Source organism: Heliangelus exortis, chromosome 2, assembly GCF_036169615.1.
Source record: "Heliangelus exortis chromosome 2, bHelExo1.hap1, whole genome shotgun sequence".
NCBI classification, from domain to species: Eukaryota; Metazoa; Chordata; class Aves; order Apodiformes; family Trochilidae; genus Heliangelus; species Heliangelus exortis.
The window spans coordinates 39762652-39786344 of NC_092423.1; the positions used below are offsets into that span (position 1 = coordinate 39762652).

Sequence of the window (23693 nt, forward strand, 5' to 3'; positions counted from 1 at the left end):
AGCCTCTACCCACACCTAGGACAAAGGAGCTCCTTTTTATTCTGAAACAAAAACATGAAGGAAAGCAAGCCAAAAGCAAAACTGCATTATCAGACACATGGCCTCCCTCTAACCTGTAACCTTTGAGAGTTATCAGTACTTAGATAACCAGCAAAGGAGCAGAGGGAGGACTTGAAGGACAGAGAAGGGAATGGAAAGGGAGCTGGAATAAAAATCCCCTGTGCATTATCTGCACTCTTGGAGTCTGTTCCGTGCCTCAATCTTCGGGGTTCCTTCATTTGCTTTGGAGAATCCCTTCAGATTACACATGTGAAAACAAAGTACTAAAATTATAAATAGTAAGATCCGTGACATTTGGTTTCCAGTGGCTCATTACTTGCTGTTCAGAGTCTTTTCTGCCTAACAAGGCTTTTCTCCAGCTATTTTTGGGGAATTCATAATAGTGGATTGCCCAGTGTCTAGTACCTGTGAGTTTGTATGGTCAAGCTCACTTGGCAGTCTTTCTGCCAGCAAAGGAACCACCGAGTTCTGTCTCCTACCTGGCTGACAATTTAATTAAATTTGCAGAATTTTTCATCTTTAAGACTCCTGCTGCTCTGCCAAATTTAGTTAAAATCTGTTGCTAAGTTTATGGAGAGTGGGGAGAGATAAGGCACTGACACATGGACACTGTAGCATTGTGCTTTATAGCACAGATTTCATTTTCTTCAGAAATCAGAGTACAGTTGCTATATAGCAAGCCCTTCTTCGAGGGTTTGAAAATAGCTGTAGTAGTGCTGTTCCTTGGACAAGGCTTGAGAAGCACACTGGCTGAAGCCTGCCTCGTGCAGCACCGTGTTAACCTGCACAGGAGCCCCAGCAGGTGGTAGGAAAGCCCAGGGGCAGACAGCCCAGTCTGTCTTCTCACCCTCCCACCTAAAAGTTATGCCCACTGCAGGGAAGTTGTTCATTCCTCTGAAATTTGCAGAAACATGTTGTTCAGCACACATGGGTTGCTGCTGCAGAGGGCTTGCTCTTTACTGTCCCTAATTTTTTTAACACATCATGTTGCTTTCAGGACTTTCATTTGTGCCTTGCTTCTTTTGTCTTATTTTTATTTTTCACAGCTCCTTCCACACTTCTGAAATAAAGGTTTTCTGATGTATCTTCTCAAAGTTATGTAAGAATGGGACTGAAGCTGCTGAGCAATTTCCCATTTCTCACTCTGTCTGGAGAGAAAAAGATGGAGAAAAATGAGTGAAAGCTGGGATGTAGAATAACTTTTGAATTTTTTTCTTTGCTCCTCTGTGTACTGAAGTGTAGAAAAAGTTTTAGTTTCCATTTGAATCTTCCAGGCAGGATTTGTACTGATGTCTCCCATGAGCCTCATCAGTTCCTAACATCCAGACATAACAGGTGTAACCAGAGGCCTGGAGATGAGCTGGCACAGTCTCTTTTCCACCAGAAGGAGTATCCATTTCTGTGGATGACACTTTGGCTCCATCCAAGCTAAAAATGTACCATTCTTTTTTTCTGAACTGTTCTACCGAGGAGATAGGCTGAGCCCAGTGTTGGCTCCTGGGATCTGTATCCCCAGTGTCACTGGAAGCCCAATATACCCCCGAAATTCAAAGACCTACAACTTGGGAGAGTTCAGCTTTGGTTCAATATTGTGAATTCCTAGCAATCACTCAAGTCTGTTTCAGAAGATGAACTAAATAACTTCTAAGGGATTTCAGCTCTGAAGAATGTCACCTAGGGACCCTGGTGGGGTAATCCCCATTGAGTAAGCTCAGCACCTCATGCCCACTGCTACTATTAGTAGCTATCATGCAGCTAACCTCCAGACATGGCTTAAAAACATGGAGGCAAGGAGAAAACACACTTCAGAAGTTGTATTTATGTGGGGACTATCTTGCTCCAGGGATGCACATGTGCATGATAAAGGAGCCTGGCCTGGGTTCTGATGACCCCAGGCTACCTCCAGTAGCCGGTGAGAATGCAAAGGAGGTCCTTGGGGTCCCCCTCTTCTGTATTACTTACAGCATATCTTTTCTTCCCTGTGGATGACTCAGGGATGTTCACTGGTGACAGAGGGAATAGTCCCACTCCAGCAGCAGGATAGGGGAGAAGAAGAAGAAATACCTCTGAGGTCTCAGAACAAAGGCTGAAAACCAAGGTGTTAGGACCTTTTAACCCAGGCACTCTGGATTGTGCTGATCCCTCTGTGAAATCCTGGGTTTTGTTGCCTGCAAGTCATGGCACCATCCCACCCCATCCTCCAAATCCCCCACTCACCCATTCACAAGGAAGGACCTAAATTCTTTATCTTCTTCCTCACTGCTCATTTTTTTTTCCCTCCTTACAACCCATTATATTGATTTTAGCCCCAGTCTTGCTCCATTTAACCCAGTGTTAGAGGTCCAGACCTTAAATATTTATTCACTTAATGTAGCCAAATGTAGGCAAAAGCCATTAAAAGCCTGACCTCTAACACCCCACAGAAGCAACGAGCCAAAGTTAGAAGCTCATCATCACATGAGAAATCTGAGGTAATTAGACCCCCTTCAGCCCCTGCTTCCCCCTCCCCTGCCCCCTGCCCCAAATACTCTGTAAAATAATACCGTGGCACTAAATTAGACCTCATTACCTATTGAGTCACTCGATCCAGACCTCCCTTACATAGTAATGAGTACTGATTTATTGTGATCATTATTTGGGCATTACAGGTCACTAAATAACATGCTCTGCCCACACATGTCTTCTGAGCTAATAAATATCCTTATAGGAAATATTTTTGAGTGAACTAGCCTTCAGGTTGGTTCACTAACTTAAGTCACATTAATTTTCTTAGTGCACGTAGTGCTTTGATAGGAAAGCCGCAGGGATGGAGGCAGAAAAGGAGGCACGGAGAAATCCCCAAACAGCTTTTCTCAGGCTGGGGTTTCTGGATGGAAATTGGGGAAGTGGTGCAGAGCGAGGTCAATGAGGAGGATCAGAAACAACCTTAGAAAAAAATATTTTAAAAACAATGAGCTCCCCCAGGGCTTGACCTGAAGCTCAGTGAAGTAATCGAAAGATTCCCCTTGAGCTTAATGGACCTTGGAGCACAACCAGGTGTGCTTGCAAGTACAATTGTATGTGTATCACTTGTGCACACACAAACACTGATACATACTTCTTAAAAACTTCAGAGAAAATAGAAATAATTCAGAACTGTGCTCTAGGAACCAAGCCACATTGGAGATTCTGGAATTTTATGCTGTCTCTCTTGCTAGGGTAGCTATTGTACAAAACTGGGGAAGATTCAAATTTGGCACAGCTGAAATGATACTGTTTTCTTTATTTACCTAGGTAAAATCTTCAAAGGACCCATCAATTTCGGTTAAAAGGTGAACAAAACAAGTCCATAGTTATTTCTGAAATATGTAGGTGCATTTTACTGAAAGACACAATGGAAGATTAAAAAAGGAAAGAAAAAAAAAAGATGATGCATTATTCAAAAAAGATAAAGAAGAAAGGGATTAAAACCCCACTCTGCTAGCCATCACAAAAAATGTTTTATTGGTTTACTTCTAGCAAATCCTATAATACATTTTCATTATTTATAGAAATAATTCTGTATTAGTTTTCCATAAAGAAATTGGGATGGACTGTTTTAAAAATTACAGAAATTAGATGAAATCAGGATCTTTGAATTATCCATGAGCACTGGGTTAATATAATCAATACTTCAGCCATTATAGGTTGACATTACATCTCGAGACAATTTTCTAACTTAATAAGATTAGAAATAATAAACTGGTATTATTTCTTTGCAAACTGGGGCCTCTGACCTAGTAATTTAATGGCTTCATTATTACAGTCTTGCAATGTAGAAAGACTCAGCACGGTCCCTATTATCACAACTGTGGTTTGTCCAAATTATGTGGTTTTTAAAAAAACAAAGTGAAAATTTATCAAACAATTTCAAAGCGCCGTGGTGGACATTTTTCACTAGACATGCCAGATCATGTTTGTGATTTTATTTTTGGTCCATTGCACTGTGCAAGTATATCGTGTATGCTTTCACATTTAAAAAAGAATGAAAAAAAAAGTTTCCTCTACATATTTTTGGCAATGCAATACTGGGCAAAGCTTTCAGCGCTTTTTACTCCTGCTGCTTTTTGGTGGCTGCTACTCACGACATGTTAAGTTTGTAGTTAGTTAGGAGGGAAAAATAAGTCTCTTGGCCATAGATATAGGGGTCCAAGCCTGGCTTTTCCACAGACCTCTTCACCTCTGTGATTGAGTGTGAGCCTTGTGGAGGTCAGGACAGAGAGCTCTGCTGATGCCAAGGCATCCAGGATTTCACTCGTCCATCAGTTTCTGATCAGGAGTGGGAACTTGGTGGAAAATTTCCTTTCTCCTGCTATGCAACTTTTCTGTTCAAGTATCAGGTCTAGAATGGAGATTTCCATTCACCACATGCAGTTCTGGGCAGCATAGACTGCTGATCCCAGGTGCTGCCTTGCCCAGATGCAAATAATAGCTGTGGCAAGCCTCATGCAGCAGGGCATGGGCAAATGCACCCAGAATGCCTTTTACTTCCTCTCATTGGTGGAAACACCAATAATTCAGTATGCTGAGGGGAAATGTGTAGAACACCCAGGCATACAGTGGTGTGCACAGGGGAAATGTCTCCGGAGGGCATGAAGGCCTCAAGGAGTAATCCAAGCCAAGGACTGGGGCTCTAACAGGGGCTAAAGCTGTTATTTTTAGATGCAGGACATATGGCAGGGCATAGTTGTTTGTCAGCAACAAAATTCAGAAGATGAAATCCTTATTTTTCTTTCCTTTTTCTCCTCCCTGTGCAAGGCAAACTTCACTCCTGCCTGCTAGAAAACAGTCCTGCTCTCACGTACATCTGCAGCACAGAGATGCAGGCAAACAACATTTATTTTGCTCCTTATCTTCTCTCTCTGCACCGTTTCTAAGACTCAGCTTTTTAGACAAATAGAAAGGCTTATTCAGAAGGATGCTAATTCAGTTATCTCTACCTATAAGAGACCCCCGTGTGGTCATTTCCAAATCTCCTGGCTGGGTGCAGTCACACACATCTGTTGCAGCAAATGCTTTCTGTAAGCTTTAAAGGAAACATAACCCTGGATGATAAAACATCAAGGAAAACAGGAGATTCAGCCAAACAATCACCTCTCTGAACTTTTGCTTGAGAGAGGTCTGCTGTTAGATGCATTTCTGTGCTTCCACATCCATCTTTCATTGGCAGGTTTGCAAGAGCAAAGGAGTGACACTGAGGACGCAGTGATTGCTGTGGTTTCATCACTGTTTAAGAATGAGGGAAATATCTCTGACGTTATCTTTGAAAGAAAATGAGGAGAGTTGTGACAAAGTTACCTGTCCTTCAGAATTAAGGCTGCAGCTTTTTAATATTTTATACTGAAATAATCTATTTTGGGCTTAATTTTAAGGCTAACAGCACTAGTCACAGACCAGCATACATATGCTAACAGATCCACCATGCTGCCAGACCACCGTGTTATCCTGATTCCACAAGTGGAAAAAACGAGTCCTTGGAGATGTCCCCTCTGGGGACACCTGGGGCTGCAGCCATTGGGGGAGCTGAGAAATGCAACATTCCTGTATCTTGGCAGGGAGAGCAGATGCACGTGCTTCCCATTTCATCTGCTGGGTTGCTTCTGCATGATTGCAGGCCAGCTGGCCTTTGATGTCCTTCACTAGCTGAAGGTAGCATGGGTCAGGAGGGGGCAATGGCTTCAAATACATAATGAGAAGCTCTCAATTGACAGTGGTTTTGCTGAACCACATAATCATTTGATCGGTTTTTTTCTTTGCTTTTGACACAGTAAAAAGTATTCTGCACTTGCAATAAAGGCCCGCTTTGATGATGGAAACACTTTTTTTCAGTAGCCAGAAATTCATAAGATATATGTATATATAAATACATTTATATATATAGAAAAAATATTTGCTTTCAGCGTGGAATTAACCCTGAGATAGAAGGCATTTATACGACCTCTGCTTCCACTGTTAGCTTTGTGGAAACACTATTTTCTGTCTCCCGCAAACGTGTTGGCATTTTTTACGACACTGTATATTTCCAGTCACCCTGCATGCATAACCTGTGCCCGCTTAGGAACATGGAGCTGGAATAAAAAGCCACAGACCCTGCAAGCTCAAAGCAGGGAAGGGCTGTTTTGCCTGCAACGTGTGTTTTAGGCGGCACATACAATACCCCCTCCTTCAGCAACCCTGACCAGGCTCTGGTTAATGTCTCCGAAACAGCCTGTTAAGACTGTTACTACAAATTAGAGTCTGGATCATTCTGAAATGAAAATAGACTTCTTTCATCTTCCAGATGGCTGTCTGATTGGGAACTGGGCAGGATCACATTTCAGGTTGTGACTTAATGATTCAGGACAATATTTATGGTTATTACCTGACAGAGGGCAGCGAGGAAAATTAAAGCACAGACCCATGCTTCATTTATGACAAAAAACAAATTCATGACAGTTTTCTATATTGGAGGTGGCATCTTTTGCTCGGGGCAAAGTCCAAGCATAGCTCCTCATCTGAGCCAGACCTGCTGGGGGGTTGCTGCAAGAACCCGGCCGGGCCGGCATCGCCATCCCTGCTTTGATATATGTGCTATCGTCAGAAACAATCTGGTGCTTCCCTTGGAGGAGGTCTTCAGCAGGCAAAATACAAATATGAGTGAGAGCTTTCAGAGGGGAAAAATAACATAATTATACAGCGTATTTGTTTGATGGCTGCAGTTGTCTGAAATATTATTCTTTGGGGCACGTTTTTGACATAATTATTGCCACAGGATAATCCCTTCTGGAGAAAACATGGAGTAATTATGCATGCCAGTTGTAGATATGATTCTGCCTGTGATTTTCCCTGCAAATGATGCTCCTTATGATACCAGCTGGTGAGGGTGCAGGGTATTTTAAAGCAATGGGCAATGGCATTCGGCTAAATCAAATTGAAGCCACAGATCTGCTGGCTCTTTTCTGAAGGGAAGAATTTATTAGTGTTCCTCTCCTGGCTAATCCTTTGCTTTGCATATGGAACAGGCTGGCAATTTTTTTATTGTGAGATTCTAAAAAAAATAAATAGCCCTTATGAAAGTGACTGCAACCCATGGCTTTGGGCTTCCTTTAAATCAGCCTCAGACTGCAGGATTTCTTAATAAAACAAACAATTCTGTGAGATGAGAGATAGCTGTTGGAAAAAAAGCTGGGAAAATTGCTATCCTTCCCATCGCTTAAGCTTACTTTATCTTAGGGATAAAATAAGCTCTTTGAATTTGCAGATAGTGATACAAGTAATATTGTTTCAATTAAAGGTACCTTATTTTAAGGGCAACAATTCTGTCCACATCTGTTAAATATTACTCCAAATCAATCAAAATATTTATTATTTAAGAAACCTTTTTCCCGGAATAGAAGTGCTTCTCAGTTATTCTTCAAGCTGGACTTTTCTTCTCCTTTTGCTGTGCCTTTGCCCTGACAAACTGCATCCAGCAGCACCCAGCCACAAGATGTCACCCCAGAAAGTGTCCCCAGCTGCCTCCTTCCCCAGCCGAGCTCTGATCCTCCTTGGGGCAGTGTATCAGCAAACCCCCAGGTAAATCTGCTCACTGATGTTTGCCGCTGGCTATGTTGATTTATACCAGGATTTGCAAAGCTGCCCCGGTGAGGAGAAAGCCATGGGGTGTGAGGTATTCAAATCCCTTTGCACAGAACAGAAATATGAGTCACAGCTTTCCACAGAAAAGAGCAAATTCTGGATGTGCAGTGTGGCTGAGTACTTGTTTTGTTGTTGCATTTTGGAGGGAGAGTTGCAGAATGATGTTTTTTGTTGTTTAGCAGGAAGAGATGTGTTTTATCCTGCTGAAACAAAACAAAAAAAAGCAAACAAACATCATTAAAAACCAACCAACCAAAAACCACCTCCAAACCAGACAAAATAGTTTGAGCACTGGGAGAATGAGGGCAATTTGTCTGTCTCCCTGTGAGTCTTCATCCATGCCTGTGGTCATGAGGTAGCATGCTTGGCCCTCAGCTCTTACCTACATTTCAACTGGACCAAGGTAGTCATGAGGAGCTGAGTGAGGACTTGAGCAAGGCCCTTGCTGAAACCCCCAACCTCAGCCCAAATCTGCAAGATCCCTGTAAAAATCCTACTCTGGTTGCCTCTGGTATAGGAACCTCCCCTAAATGCACCTTGTCTGGTGGCTTTGGGATAGAGCCTGGACTTCTCCACCCCTTCACATCTTTTTTACTCTTTGTGCCCCTCTGATCACTGTGTGGTCACCATGGCTTTACCCAGGCTGCTCACCACATCACAGCATCTCCAGCAGCAGCTGCTTTACCCTTGCAATCCTTCCTGTACCCAATGTCTAACAAGAATCAGCTGATTTTAAACACTTTCTTAATTATGTAGTGGTGAGCACCTCACTAAAAATGGGGTTTAGGCATACGATTAAAGGAAAAATGTATAAGCTATCTGATGTTGTCAGTATCTGCAGCTCAATGTGAAATTACAGCAGGAAGAGGAGACTACTGTCTGAAAAATCCATTTTCTTGTCACTTTTATGGCTCTGTAAGATAATAAAATCAAGAGAAAGATGACTAGAATAACAATAGTATCTCTTCCTGGGTGAAAAGATAAGGGGACAAGAAGGGATGCAGAGATGGATGCATGAAATCTCGTCTAAGTAAACAATCTACATAAATTTGCATTTGCTTGCAATCATTGATATAAAATGTTGTCTTCATTAACATTAGGAGCTAGAGATATATGCTAGTCCCCCATCCCTGACTTAGCTGACTCTTCTAAAATAAGGTCTGGTGGCTCTTAAACCCATCAAGCAACCTTAATTCTCCTCATTTGACTGTATTAGTTCAAGTGCCTGAAGATTTACAAAGGAGCAACTGACATTAATGAGAGCTGAACATCTAAATCCAGAGGAGAATAAGCCCAAATTAGATTTCATTGAATACATAAGGGATGGCTCACCATATGCTAAAATGAAAAGCAGGATGACATTAAGAACAAATTTTGGGGAAATATCTATGGGTCATATTTTGCCCGGTCCTACTAGGGTATGGACTTTACTCAGTCTGACCCTTCATCCACACCCAATCTGTGTGAGCAGGTTGAGTTTTGCATTACTGTGTAATGGGAGAGGGGACAAAAGACACCAACTAGACATGGATTTAATCTCTGACAGAGTTGCAGATCTGTCACTTTGGGGCATAGTTAAGATCAGATTGCCCCCAGCTTCTGCTTCCACCCAGCAATTCCTCAGGAGGCTGGTGTGATACCACCACACTTTAAGCCTTGCAATTTATTATCATAGCTTCTAATAAGCTAAAAAACTACCAAAAAAAACCCAACAAACAAAACAACCAAACCAAAAAAACCCCAAACCCCAAACCAAACAAAAAAAAAAAACAACCCACCAACATTTTTGATGTGGAGATTTCGTATGATTTCACTAAGTAGATTTCCTTACTAAAATAGACTGTTAGAGGTGACATCTTATTTACCTTCATGAAAAAAAAAAACAACCAAACAAATATCCCAACAGCACTTAGTCCTTTCTTTCATAATAAATAGCTTTTGCAAATGAGTGGTGAAGCCCATCCAGTAAATTCTGCTGCTCTTCCCACAAGACTTTTTGTACTGCAAAGCTGACTGGTCTGATGCTCTAATGAGCCAGATATGCCATAGTGTTGAAGAACAGCTTTTTTTTTTTTTTTTTTTTTATTAAAAAGAAAGAAAAAAAAAAGGATACTATTTGAATGCAAGATTCTAAACATCTATGCAACTTTGCAGAATGACTGAGGTAATGAGGTGCCTGCAGGAGTCAGTCAGGGTTGTTGATTTCCACAATAAAACTCGATGGCTTTCAGATTTTCAAAGGAAAATAAGGCAATGGCAAAAGCATAGCAGCTGCAAGCACATGAAGGAAATTAGTTATAGCAGACTTGTAATTAAGCATTGGAAACTAATCAAAAATGTTGTCCTGCTAGCTTATACCATGGCTTCTATCTACTACAAAATCAATTACACAAAAAATAAACTACACATGCTCTGAAGTTTTCTCATATGAATGTGTCCTACCCTGTCTTTGGACTGCAAAGTATGTTTGTTTTCTCAATAAAATATGCAGAGCACAGAGCCGGGAAAAAACGAGATGAAAAGAGAAGCAGAAAAATTGGGAGAGAAGGTTGGCAGAATAATTGACTCTGATATCAGAACCACACTTTCCTAGAAAAACAATATTTGTGCAATGAGATAAGCAACCAGGGTTCTCTTTCGGTGTAAGCATTTTTCCATTTTCCTTTGCTGAGTGCCTTGAGTAAACAGGACAAATTGCCATTAAATGATAGAAATCATCTAACAATAATAAAGCAAAGGAATGTAACAAAAATCTAGAAATCTGAGGGAAATGTATACAGAGGAAAAGTTGGGCAAAAGTTTGTCTTTTGAAAATCGCATGTTATTCCCATTAACTGTAACATGAGATGGATGGCTGAATAAAATAGGGGCTGTGTGAGCTGGGATTTTCTTAGAAGATTTGGGCCTGTTTTAGCACATGTTTTATACCAACAGAGCTGTTTCAGTTAAGAAAACAAAAATAAACCCCGGCAGGTTGCAGACACCAGTCCTTCCCTGGCGTGAGCAGCGTGACCCCGGCTTTCTGAGCCGGTCCCACCGCCCTCTGCAGGGTGTCCTGGCTCGGGCAGTGTCAGCAGGAAGTCTTTGCTCACCCTGACTTTATCGATGGGATGCTAAGGAAAGCTGTAGGATTTATGCCATCAAAAAGGCTGTATTTCATAGCAGGGGTGAGAGTAGGGCATTTCAAAGGGGTCTTTCATCGGCATAAGGTGCTCTGCACAAAAGGTTTGGCTGGTGAAAATGCATGTACGTGAGGCGAGTATTTGGAAGCTCCTGATAAACCCAACTCTGACATGTGATGTTTCCAAAGGATTTCAGGAAGGTTGTATAACCAAAATGTGTGTTAAGCTTTGCTGCCTGCCCCTCATTCCCTGCCATGGCTGCCAAGAGTGATGGCTGCCCCTCATGGTACCCGTGACATCACCATCTTCCCTCTGGCCAAAACTCTCATGGCTAAAGATGAGCTGGTCTGGTGGTGCAGAAGCAGCCACAGCCACGAGGTCTTCATGGGTCAGGGTTAGACAAGAGTGCCCTAAACCTCTGCCCTGGTGCTCAGTGCCCTGAGCAGCGGTTTTGCAAACTGTCAATACTGTTTGAAGTCAGCACCTCTGAAATCTGAGCCATAATTTAAGGGCCTGAATGTGAATATAAAAACCTAACTTGTCTCTTCACTTTGTAACTCTTGGCACGAGATCCTGAGACAAAAAGCAGAGCAGAAGCAAAGAATATTACGGCCATTACTGTGCCATGTGCACCAGCAAAATATATCAATATGTGAATACACAGAAATGAGAGGAGGGAGACAGAGATGATGTGCTTTTAATATATCCAAAGCACCAGAAAATCTTTCATGAGCAGGAACAAGATAGAGTTCATGAAAAGGTAAACCACAGAATAAATTATGAAGCTCATTCCTTTAAAGGCATGTATTAAATACCATATGTAGGTAGAGGGTTGGTTTTCTTTTCTTTCTTTTTCTTTTTTTCTTTTTTTGTGTGCTTTGTGGTTTTTTCCCAGAAATCATTTAGCTAGTTTCAGATCAGATAGTTCTATCTTCTAGGTTATACTTTCCCATGTCATATTTATTGAAGTGAAAGACATCTGCCTTGAAAATCACCAAGTGTTTTTTGTTCGTTTGTTTGTTTAAAGTATATAGGAAACAGAGGTAAGTGGCTAGATACAATGCAGAGATAACTTGAGTGAAGCCAACACAGTTACACCACCAAATAACTTCTTGTCTCACTATTTCTATTAATGCATATGCCTGTATTGTATTTAACTATTATTACATGGCAAAGGCAAACATATGAACATTCACTGACTGCACAGTGGAAATCCATGACCCAAATACTTGGGATTGTATAACCATTTGGATAAGAAAAAATGTTACTGCAGTGTGGTAGTTTCTAATTTGTGTGCATATTCTTCTGTTTTTCATATTAAAATAAATATTCCTTGGCTAATTGTCTAATCCCTTGCTACTGCAGGCAGACACACCATATGGCCTGGGGGAACTCCCCAGGAGAAGAGCTAGGATGAGGTCAGGAGAGTGAGTAGTGGTCTGAATTGGGATGGTGGCTCAGCCTCAGGTGATGGGCTTGCTTAGGAGAACGACAGAGACAGATAGAGCAGTAAGACAAAAGGTGCTTAAGCACAATGAAAACACTGGGAAATAGGAGTAGTTTTTGCCTTTTTTCATAAAGCCTCTCACCACCCAACACCAAGGGCAAACAGTAAGGGACAAACACCTGGGATCTTTGCTACTGGAGCTGGCCACTGTGCCAGCTGTCTTTTACACAGCTCTTCCACACTTCTTGATAATCACACACAAATGTCAGAAGGGCTGTGGGGGTGCACGAAGCAGTGTCTGGGCTCTACAGCCTTATGTTTTCTCATGCCACCTCTTCTGCAGTGGATCCACACTGGCTCTTTCCCATGGACTGCTACCTCAGGCACACCCTTCCATAGGTTGAAAGAGCAGCAGATAGCAGATCCCAGGGGAGATCCTGGGAGTGATGCATCTCTGACAGCTTCAGCCAGCTGCAGGCATGTTTTATACCTACCAGATTTCCTTGATGTACTTCTTCCAACCTCTTGCTCTGTGCAATATCAGAGAAGTCATGAAAGGTCAGGAAAATTTTCCCAAGTCACGTGAAAGCGAGGAATTTAGAGTGAGCCAGATGGAAGAAGAGCTTCTCTGATTTATTATGGACTGTTGGGCAGATAAGAGCATGCAAGAGATAAGTTGGGGTATATCTCTTAACCCCTTATCTGCCTTTTGGCACAGAGCATATTTCAAGGTAGATAGGTGGCCTCTAAAAAGTTTAAGTTTTTGTCAACAGCTGCCACTTCCTACACAATCTTCCCACATGCCTGCGTGCTCGCTTTGGCTGGGAATAGGAAACAACTGTTGCTACGGGGAGGTAAATGGGGGTGTTAATCATGCAGAGATCATTCCATAGAGCAAAGGCATGTTATGATTTATTTTCACCAGTCAAGAATTTGCCCCTTGATAATAGCAAATGCAATCCAAGTTCCCAGGTAAGCAGGAAAGCTCTCTCTGTGCGGGCAAGTGTGAATACAGACTTTTGTGTGCAAGGATACCTTGTAGCTCTAAGCATTTGGAAAGTGTATCTAGTAATTTACTTTATTTTCTGTGTTTATAAACACACATCTGTTATTTGAGTTTCTGCTTTTGGGAGAATTTATGATGATAGCCCATCTGCAGAAGCTCTGGGGCTTTTTTTTTTTTTTTTTTTTTTTTTTTTTTTTTTTTTTTGTGGAGATATTGCCCTTAAGGTTTCAAGGAGTCACTGGTGATTGAAGCATAAATATTAACCAGGTTGAACCTGCCACAGGCATCACACAGTGTGCAGTGATGTGACTCGCAGAATTTTGCTGCCTGATAAAGCTTATGGAAAATTCCCTCAATCGATTTATTTATGGCAAAAGATTAAACCAGACTCCAAGCAGACTGTGCTCTGTGGGTTCAAGAAGTATTTTTCTAATTTATTAGAGATTTCTTTGTTTTTTTCTATCACATTTCAGTCACATTTTTACTCTTGATAAGCAATTGGTTCCTTCCTTGGGGAGCATGGGGAGGTAGTTCCTGTCTTGAAATTCTTGGAAGGACAGATAAATCACTTGAGTTTAAGCTTTTTAAAGGAGCCTTTCTTTAAATACTTCAGGCACAATGCACACATGTAAAAAAAATTCCCACCCTGTTCCTTTTCCATTGGAAATATGAATCTTTTTTCAGTTTCTTGCAATTTGCATCTGTCTATGTTAGCGATGGGTGGAAGAGCTCTCCTGCTTCCCACTCAGCCCATCAGCATGGAGAAGGGTCGAGGCTTTTGGGGACACATCAAGTAAAGGTTCCTGGAGATGTGACAGGAGAAGACAGTGGCAGAACTCCTCTCAGCCTTGCCTGCTTGCATTCCTGCTGTCAGCCAGAGCAAAGTCAGTGCAGCATTTTGTTGAGAGCCAGCTTTGGAGAGAGGCACCAGCAAAGTGTGAAAGATTCACAGCCAACAAGCAAGAAGGTCAACAGCTTTCTTTTCTTTTTTCCTAATTCATCTCTGAGGGAGGAAAATGAGACTGCTTAAAGAATTTTCTTTGCAAAGGCAGAATGTGCTGAAATGCAACTGCAAGGAACCCCTCTGAGAAGAGATATCGGTCTTATATTGAGCTGCCAGTTGAGATTATCTGGAGTGGACATCCTGAGAGACCAGCAGGAATTCTTTTCCACTGCAGACTGATGGAGGCTTCCCATTCAAATGTTTTAAAAGCTGTAGAGAATTAAAAATAGAAGCCCTGCTTAAGGGGGAGCGACTCCTTTGGGGGGGTACGTTGTTTGCTTTGGTTTATATCTCCCTGGGTTGGAATGCAGTAAAAAAATGAAGAAATTAGAGTCTTGCAAAGAAATGTAACCTCATACAAAACCGAAGGGCAAGGAGCTCAGTTTGCTTTCTGGTTTTATAATCAGTTCTGTTTATAGTAGGAAAGAAATATCCCCTTCTTGAACTCAATGTATGCAGCTTTTCTTAGCCTTTCCCTCTTTAGGTAAACATTAAAGGAAATATATCTTCAATAATTTATTATTTTAAAGAGCTACTAATGGCAAATGCAGGTGTATACTACAGGCATGGTGGTGTTATATATGCCAACATATTAAGAGAAGGGTGGTTTTCTCATGGTGTTTTTCCCTGGCAGCATGTGTTCAAGCAAGTGAAGCCACACAGAAATGGCACTGAACAAAGGGGAGAAACATGGGGAGTGAAGGGGGTGGTTCAAAACCCTGAGCCAACTCATTGCATTAATATTTTGATACTGTTATGTGGCCTCTGGAGACACAGTATATTTCCTCGGAAGGAGGATTACACAGTAATAGGCCTTTTAATTACATTGGACTGAAATATCTTTCATATTTATTTTCTGCCTATGTTGCCCATAATTCTTCAAGGGCACAGCCTGCAGCTAATGGACAGTAAGTAGAGACATCTGAACCACCAGCCTGTAGCTCTGGCACATACGTCCCATGCTCAAGACACTCCTGTATTTTAACCCTAGAAGGTATGGAGACCTGCTTAATCTTTCTTTCCCTTTTAGTTTAATTCTCTTGTGCCCTGAGTGGTTTTAGAGGCATGGTGTGTGTTTTCTGCGCATCTGTGGATTGATCTTTTAATCACTGGGGGCAAATTTTGATATGGTGAGAATGAAATTTGCAGCTGTGCCTCAGAAATCATCTCCTCCATACTGCAGCCCAGTGAGCAGGGTGTAGGCAGGGACAGGTGAAGCAAAAATTACATCTTCGTTTGAGGGTCCTCTTTCTGTGCATCACCTTCCAGATCTTCCAGATAGATTTTTTTTGTGTGTGTGTGTATATTTTAGAAAGTAAAAATAGTCTTATGCCATCCCCTTGAGATGCTGTTCAGATGTGGGCAGATGCTCCCAGGAGAACTCTCCTTTGGCAAGGCTGTTGGTGTGCTGCTTCTGCAGCTTTTGGGGCTTGGTCTGCCTGAGGCCCCCAGTGGGGAGTTCCCTGCTCCATCACCTTAATGCTTCTGGCCACAACGTGCTGTGGCAAGGAAAGCTGTTCCCTTGGGATCATTGAGGGGCCCCTCAGACAACTCAGAGTGGGGAAGAGGGAGCAGAGCAAAAGCCAAAACCATGGTGCCTACTATTTGAAGTAGTGGTGGCTTTTGCTCTCCTTGGTTTCTCCAAATGGGAGGTCCAAGCATCCTGGCATGTACACACTGTGTAGCTTCTCAGGGATGCTTTGGATAGTGTGAGGCAGAGCCCAAGGGTACAAGATGCAGACCTGTGGCACTGGCACTAACATGGCCTTCGCTACACAAAATATGGAGGACAACAGAGCCCACTAGCCCATCACCCATGTTCCCTGGCTTTCACACTCTGAATCTCAATTGTGCAGATGGTTCTCATGGGTCACCAACCAAACCTGAGTTAGAAAGGGAGGGAGAGGTGATTAGTACTGCACTGTGTAATGTATGCAGGCAACCCATTTCAGCTCTAACAGTAAAGAAGAATGGCTCCAGCTCCTGACACCCACTACAATGGCAAATTGCTCACACCTGCTTATCGTATGTGTAAGGCTCTGAAGAGGCAACAGGCTATATAATTGCTGGGCATCATCACAATTAATCACTTCCTGCATGGAAACTGAAATATGGTAAATATATTGGTCACAACTGAATATTATCACCTGATGCAGACACGGCTCACCTCTCTCTGTTTGTTATGCCAACAAAGAAATGAGCATGATGCCGCCACCTCCTTTTCCTCAGCTGGTGTGTGAGGAGCCTGCATTTTTGTTTCTGTTCTTTCATGATATTGTCCTCTTGCTTGGGGTCACTCTGGGCTGGTTTCTGTCCTGGCTCAACTCACCTACCCAACCTATCTGAGCTCAGTGGGAGTGGGAATGCTTTTCAGTTTGTTTCCTCTTCTTCGTATGCTCAAGAGAAAATGCTTGGCTCTCAGCTGCATCTGATATTTGTCTCAGAAGAGGCAGGCAGCTAAATATTTGCTCGTGTGCATTGCCATATGGTGATCCTCTTGTTAAGCAGAATGAACTGTCCCAACTCCTATCCAGCCTAGGGCTGGAGAAACATTTCTTCAAGTTTAAAATTAACTAGACACTGTTAATGCCACAGCTTTCACAAAACCTTCTTTCAATGGCATAATGCAGAATCACTGGAATACATCGGTCTAGATCTGGGTTCAAATCTGTACTTTGTCCTTATATTCATCTGGCAATTTTTGCACAATTTAAGCAATATTCTCTGCAAAATTTAGAGAATCAGGGCTGTAGGACAAGTCTCATCTTGTGTATGGAAAATCGGGGAGTCTTCTCAAAAGAGCAATATAAATTTTTCAGTTTTAAGGCAGCCTAGGTTATGCCAAGATGTGAGAATTCTACTTCACAAAATTAGATCACACTTTTCCTGTTTTATATGTGTGTGGTCACCTAACCAGGCCAGTTGTGCTGGAACAAGAACAGCTTTTGACAACCTTAACTGTGGGTAGCTAGGTATATGGCTACATGCTATAGTTATGCATATGGCTCTACAAGGGAAAAGCAATGGAGAATTAGAGTGTCCAACCCAGTAGCTTGGGAAAATAAAGGTAACAACTTCATGGCTGATCAAACAGAATTTTCACATCAATTTATCCAGGTCAGTCAAAGAAATCTTTCCCCTCACCTGACAACGTTTGCCGTGTTTTCAAAAAGCCATCACCATATCACCCATGGAACAGCATTACTTTTACCTACATTGGTACATTCGTGGCAGAAATATTTTTATGAATGGGCTTGACTATACAAATGCTGTCAAATGACACCTGGCAGACTCATAAATAATTTGAGAAACGGTTTATCATTTTATTCTCAGTTTGAGATTTTCCTGCTCTTTTACCATGCTCTTCCCCTGGCCACTGCACCCCATCACAACACAAATCCTGTCCCAAGTGCCTGCAGTGTGCCAGCATCCAGCTGAGGGGTGGAAATGACCACTGCAGATAGTCAAAAGAAATTATAATTGTATGTTATTTTTTATCAGTTGTGCTTACAAGGCAATATCAGCAACCTTGGTTTACAGTGTAGAAGCTTTGCCAGCAAAAGCAGCAAAGCCCCCCTGTGGAGATACAGCTTATACTGGCAAAAGGAGTTGTTCTGCTTGCATATTTAGACCACCTCTTGGGATGACTTAATTTACACTGGCAAAAAGCAGCCTTTTGCTAGTTTCATTGTTTACCACATGTTTGTTTAGTGTGGATTTTTTCCCCTTTTTTCTTGCCAGCATAGCTAAATCACCTAGGAGTAGAGAGTTTTTCTCTTGTATCTGCTCAGTCCAAATGTTTCTTTCTAGGCCTGACCTTACTAATTAGAACTTGTGTTTCTGGGAAGTGAGGGAAGATGGACAATGTATTCTCAGATTTCCTGCAGGATCTTAAGCATGCAGAAGAGCAGATCCTGTCTGGATTACTGCAGGATTCCCCAACACTAATGAAATTATTCTAGCCTTCAGACGAACCACACACATACTCATTCTCCAGAGCAGTTTCTGGTTGTCAGCAGCACATGGAGCTCTCAAAATGTGGGACCAGAAATGTTTCCTATACTTAAGGAAGGAGACTCTCAAGTAGGTGTGTTACCTGCACTCATCCGATTGTGGGTGGATTCAAAACCCATTGAAACAAAAAAACATTTGACTTCAATGAACTTCAGATAAGGGCTTTGCTGCTTAAAAGATAAAAGCTCCACACTTTTGCACTGTCCTGCTGTGCTAATTCTCCAGGGGCTTCACAGGGCAAGAGCTGCTGTATGGCTCAGCTACATCTCATTGTCACCGCCAGGATTCTATGGAGCTCAGTGAAACACAGCCATGTGATGACAAGGATTTCTGCTGAACAGAATAACCTGGGGTTGTGGCTTTTCATACTATTCTGCTATCTGGTGTATGAAAGTCTCTTATGGAGACAATGTTGGAGCTGCTGGAGACATGAACCTTTTCAACTTTGGAAGCATGTGACATAATGGATGGATTAAACTGGAACAACGCAGAATTTTTTTTAACTTTCTGCAGTAATATATTATTCTATTTGACTTACTGAATTCCTCTGTAACTCCTGTATTTCCTATCCTGTCATTCTGCCTGACTTGTGAGTGTGTTGAAAACTGTTCTTTTGTTCCACCAAAAGGGCAGGAACAGCAAAGAACAGGAGGAGGAATAGGCTAGTCTATAAAACAATAGAACACCTCCACAGATTACAATGTTTCAGAAGCTAAGTATGTAATTGAGATAATTAGCAACTTCCTTTTTTTCCTGGACAATGTGTATATATATACAAATAAATATATGTATATATGTGTGTGAAGGAATTCTAGAAATCCTTTTTTCTGTAGGCAGTACTTATTCCTGCCTTCCATACAGAGATGTGTTATCTCCTATGCTCCTATGCTAGATACACAGTTGTACATTTTCAAGTCAAGCCATACAGGACATGTAAAATGTCCCAAACCTAAGTGCAACTGGATTTACTAAGGCTATCACTGAGTGGACAATGTGTCTTGAAAGGGTTTTTCCACATTTTCTGGCTGCTTGTGAGGGGATATGGTAAGGTTCAGAGGAAATGAAGGCCAATGTACACCGCAGAGTTTAATGCATCCTGGCAGATTTGATGTGCTTAACAGCACCCTCTGACACTGAAAACTGGAATGAAAAGTGGACGTCTTTTGCCTTCAAAAGAAGGTGACTACATTTAAGCTGCCTTTTCAGAATGCTCCCATAACCATGCCCAGGAACTGTATGTGAAGATGGTATTTGGATGGAGATTGCACTAAGAATTTAGTAACACAGGCAGGTGTTTCATGACAAGCATGTTAATCAGGGCCTGCAAGCTCTCAGTGGACTTAGACATCCTGAGGAATCACAGCCATTCCTACCTTTCTGTTCTTTGAGAGCAACAGCCTATCTGAAAAGTCCTGAAAAGTCCTCTTCTGCTTTCCCATCTGACGGACAGCATCAGGGATGGACAGGCTTTCTCAGGAATAAGAAACATCACATTCTCCTTTCTAGCAGATTTAAACCTCATTCCCAGATGAAAAGGTGTATCTGCTCATAGTAGCATAAAACGATGTCACTTGCTAGCAAGGCAGGAGTAAGCTGAGATCAAAACCTATAGGAGGAAAAAAGAAAACATTCACAGAACATCTATAGGAACCATACATACAAACAAGGTAGAAAACATTAAAATGGCAAAGGCATGTGCTTGGTGTTGAGTGGATTTTTGACTTATGCAAGAGCAGTATTAAAAATCTGGTGAATAAGCAGTTCCTATCCAATTATTAAAACATACAGATTTTTAGGTTTTTAAATGAAAGAGGCATTGTTTCATTCTACACTTTTGTTTGCCATGTGGCATGGCAAAGGGCAAATTTGCTTCAAAGAGGCAATATTTAATGTTTTTACTCCACAGATAATAATTTCATTTTTAACATGTCAGTGCAGATGGATCTGTGGTGACAGCTTTCCAAACAAAGCAGCTGCAGAATCTAGCTCAGTTAAATCATATAGTTGTACTGTGTATTTGTATATGTGTATATATACACACATGTATATATATACATACACATAGGCATACACACATCCATTCATAAAGATATATATATGAAAGCATAAATATATATGATACTCCTCTTGTCCAACCAAATACAATGAGGACAGAGGACAACTTGTATTTGGGCTGGAAGGGTGACACCCTGGCTGGACCATGGAAGTGCCACTGCTTGCCATTCCATTATCTTCATCCCACTGCAAAACAGACTCCTTTGTTCCAAGGCTATGTTATGAGACTTTCTGTATGGTCCCGTTGATGAAATTGGGGTATGCATCCTCTTTATTCTTTTTCCTCATGTTGGCCTCATGTTTAAATTTTGAACGGTGAACTTGCCAGATCTGGGCCCCTAAATTAATTTGTTTTGAGAGTCAATTTAGGACTCTAAAATTTGGACCCTGGGTAAACACTCATCTAAAAGGGTTAATATGAAATACAACTATCTGGGAGCCTAAGTTAAGCAGTTCATTGTTTATCTATTGGAATAAGCTCTGTTTTGCTTCAGAAGTATTGGTATTGTTTTGAGATAATTGTTTCTTGGCTTTTTTTTTTTAGTAGAGCATGATTCTGTGACTTAAGGATTAAGGCTTGTGCAGGATGTGACATGGATATTTTGGCAAGTGTCTTAGCAAGAGAGCAGACAGGCAAGGAGGAGAGCTTGGGGAATGCTTAGGAATGGGCAGAGCCAGCCTTTGGAGAACCATGGTAACATGGACATTCACTGGGGTAGCACTGGGGAGGAAATGTATGCATCAAAATTCTACTGTTCCCAGGTCTGGGAAAGTTACACAATGCCTCTTTTCCAGGTCCTGCCTAACAGCACAAGGAGATGCTCAGCAGTGTGATAGAATGATACCATAGGGGAAAATAAGAGCCAGAGACATCTGAGCCAGCCAGCCAGGGTCATGGCCTGTGAATCTACTTTTACCCTAATTCTACCTGTATAAGACTGCTGGTGTTGCCAAAACCACATTACACCTCTGGTCCTCATTTTCTTAATTTGCAGAGATAAGATATTTACTTGCTTTTATATCTACACCAGAAAAAAGACTATTCCTGGGTCCTGGCCTTAAGCAATATGCAACAGGTTCCCATGTTCTTCTAGCCCAACATAGCTTCCAGAATGAACTTCTAGAAAGAAATCTAATTAAAGCTGTCATCTCCAGCCATACTGGAAATTACCTGTTTGTATGTGGCAGAGGCAAATGGTTTCATAAGTGTCTGCTGTGTGTTTCTTAGAAAGACATCAGCAAAGTCTGGCAACTGCTCTACTTTAATGCAATTTAAATGTAACTATTTACTGTAACGAAAATCCCTAGAATAACATCATCAGAATAGCTCAAAACAGTTAAACATTATTGTAAATTGTGGGATTTAGGATCATTAACTTAGTATCATTTTTAAAAGATATTACGTGTCCTCTGCGGGATTTACAGGTTCATATTGAGCTTATAACACATATTAGCTGTGACTACTTCATTACACCCATTTATCCAATGACCTCAGACACAACAACTGCCAGCTTCACCTTTGCCTAGCTCAGAACAATAGGTTGTGTGTTATTTAAGAGAGTGAGAGATTTTTGGAAAATGATGTTGCTCCTTGCAGTAATATTTAAGGCGCATACCTTTGCAGGAGGCATGGATGTGTTTCCCAGCTGTTTTCCTCCTTTCACAATTCCTCCTGGCTGAGAAAGATTTAAGACCCAGCAGATTTGCCCTGCCTAAGCAGGGAGGGAGGGAAAGAGGGAGGCAGTGTCTGGAGATACCATCGTGATGGAATCAGAAAGGCCATCTGCACAACAAACTCTGCTCTTTCCTGGACTGAAAACTGAGAAAGGTATTTTGCAAAGCATAAATGTATTCAGTTTTGTGGCCGCTTCACCTCTGCAGGCTCCTGGGACATCTTTTCAATTTTCATGAAAAGTTATATCAGAATCACTACTGACTCTGTCATCAAGTCTTCCGCAGACCAACAAAAGTGTTTTCCCTTGTGAAGAAGTTGGGTGATGTGATTTCTCAAATAGTTTTGATTAAGTCGTGAATAAGTTTCCCACTGCAGTTGTTACGAACGTAGAGAAACTGAAATACATTAATGACAGGCACAGTCTTCTTTTTGACAATTTTTTAAATTTTTTTTTTTTAATATTACCATTTTAATTAAAAATTCTGGTAAACAGAAGACTGTGAGAGATCTTCACTGCAACAATTCTGTGTAGGGAAATGAAGTAGGAAAAATATGTAAGCAAAGCATCCTGCAGTGATTGATCCATGGTATGTGGCTTCAGGGGACCTAAAGAGCACCTAGTCCCATCCTTTAGAGGCTGTCAGGGAGGTACTCAAGCATTTGGACACACCAGAGGGAAAAAAACTTGCATGTTCAACTAATGCAGGATGTATCATTGCCTACAGTGCACATTATAAGGACACTTCTTTTCACCTACCATATGGTTAGGTGAGCTTCTCAGCTTTGGTTTTACACTGTTTTCCCCACAGAGCTAATGAGACAATACTCTTACCATTGGGAATATCCATGAAAATATGTTTCAATTTATGTAATGGTCCATCTGCCAGTAAAAGAAGCAATATAAAAACACAGAGGTCAGGGGCAGATCTATTATAGAAGGACAGCATATGGCAACACAACCATTAGATGAACATCTCACACTCTTGAGAATGCTTTAGGACTGACAAGGGGTTAAGGCAAATGTTGGTTCATTGCTAAATTCAAGACCTGAAATGAAAGAATGCAAATGCCTTGTACGTGTTTTAAAATAACACTTTTAAACAGCCGGAGGGACTCTGTGCAAGGGAGACTGAAAAGTTTTGAATAATGCATGCAAGATAATTTCCAAAATCACCCTTTAACTAGTACCACATTCTTTTCACTGTCTCCATATTCATGATTCACCGTTTGCTAATCCTGATGCATAAGGAATGAAGATAGCCCCTGTGGATAAGACCTAATGGACACCATCCTGGAATAATATACAGAACTCAACATCCAGACATGTGTCTTCAATTTAAAATAATTCAGCAATCATGTTCAACCAGAACCTGATTACACAAAATGGGACTTTTTAACTCCCAGACTTGGATCAAATTTTAAGGCCAGAAGGAAAAAAAAAAAAAAAGAGAGAAAAGAAAAAAGAAAAAAAAGAGCTATGTTTATACATTCCAGATACTGTGGTTGAGTTATCTGCACACAAATTTAACTGTTTCTTTGAGCCTCTTATCAGCTCATCTGCAACTATTTCAAATGCTTTTTCTTTACCTGCCCTTTGTAGTTCCTCAGTGAATTTTCCAGCATTCCAAAATTGTGATGAATGGATTTCCTGGATCTGGAAATTAATTAAAAATTAA

At 41.4% G+C, this 23693-nt stretch overlaps 1 long non-coding RNA gene across 1 annotated transcript; it reads right to left on the minus strand.

Annotated features, from left to right (window-relative positions):
* Positions 1–668: 668 nt before the first annotated feature.
* Positions 669–2493, minus strand: LOC139793700 (uncharacterized). The gene is made up of 2 exons (XR_011724728.1): positions 2278–2493; positions 669–1208 (listed from the first exon to the last, which is right to left on the minus strand). It is a non-coding gene; the product is annotated as an uncharacterized lncRNA (long non-coding RNA).
* Between the last annotated feature and the right edge of the window lie 21200 nt (positions 2494–23693).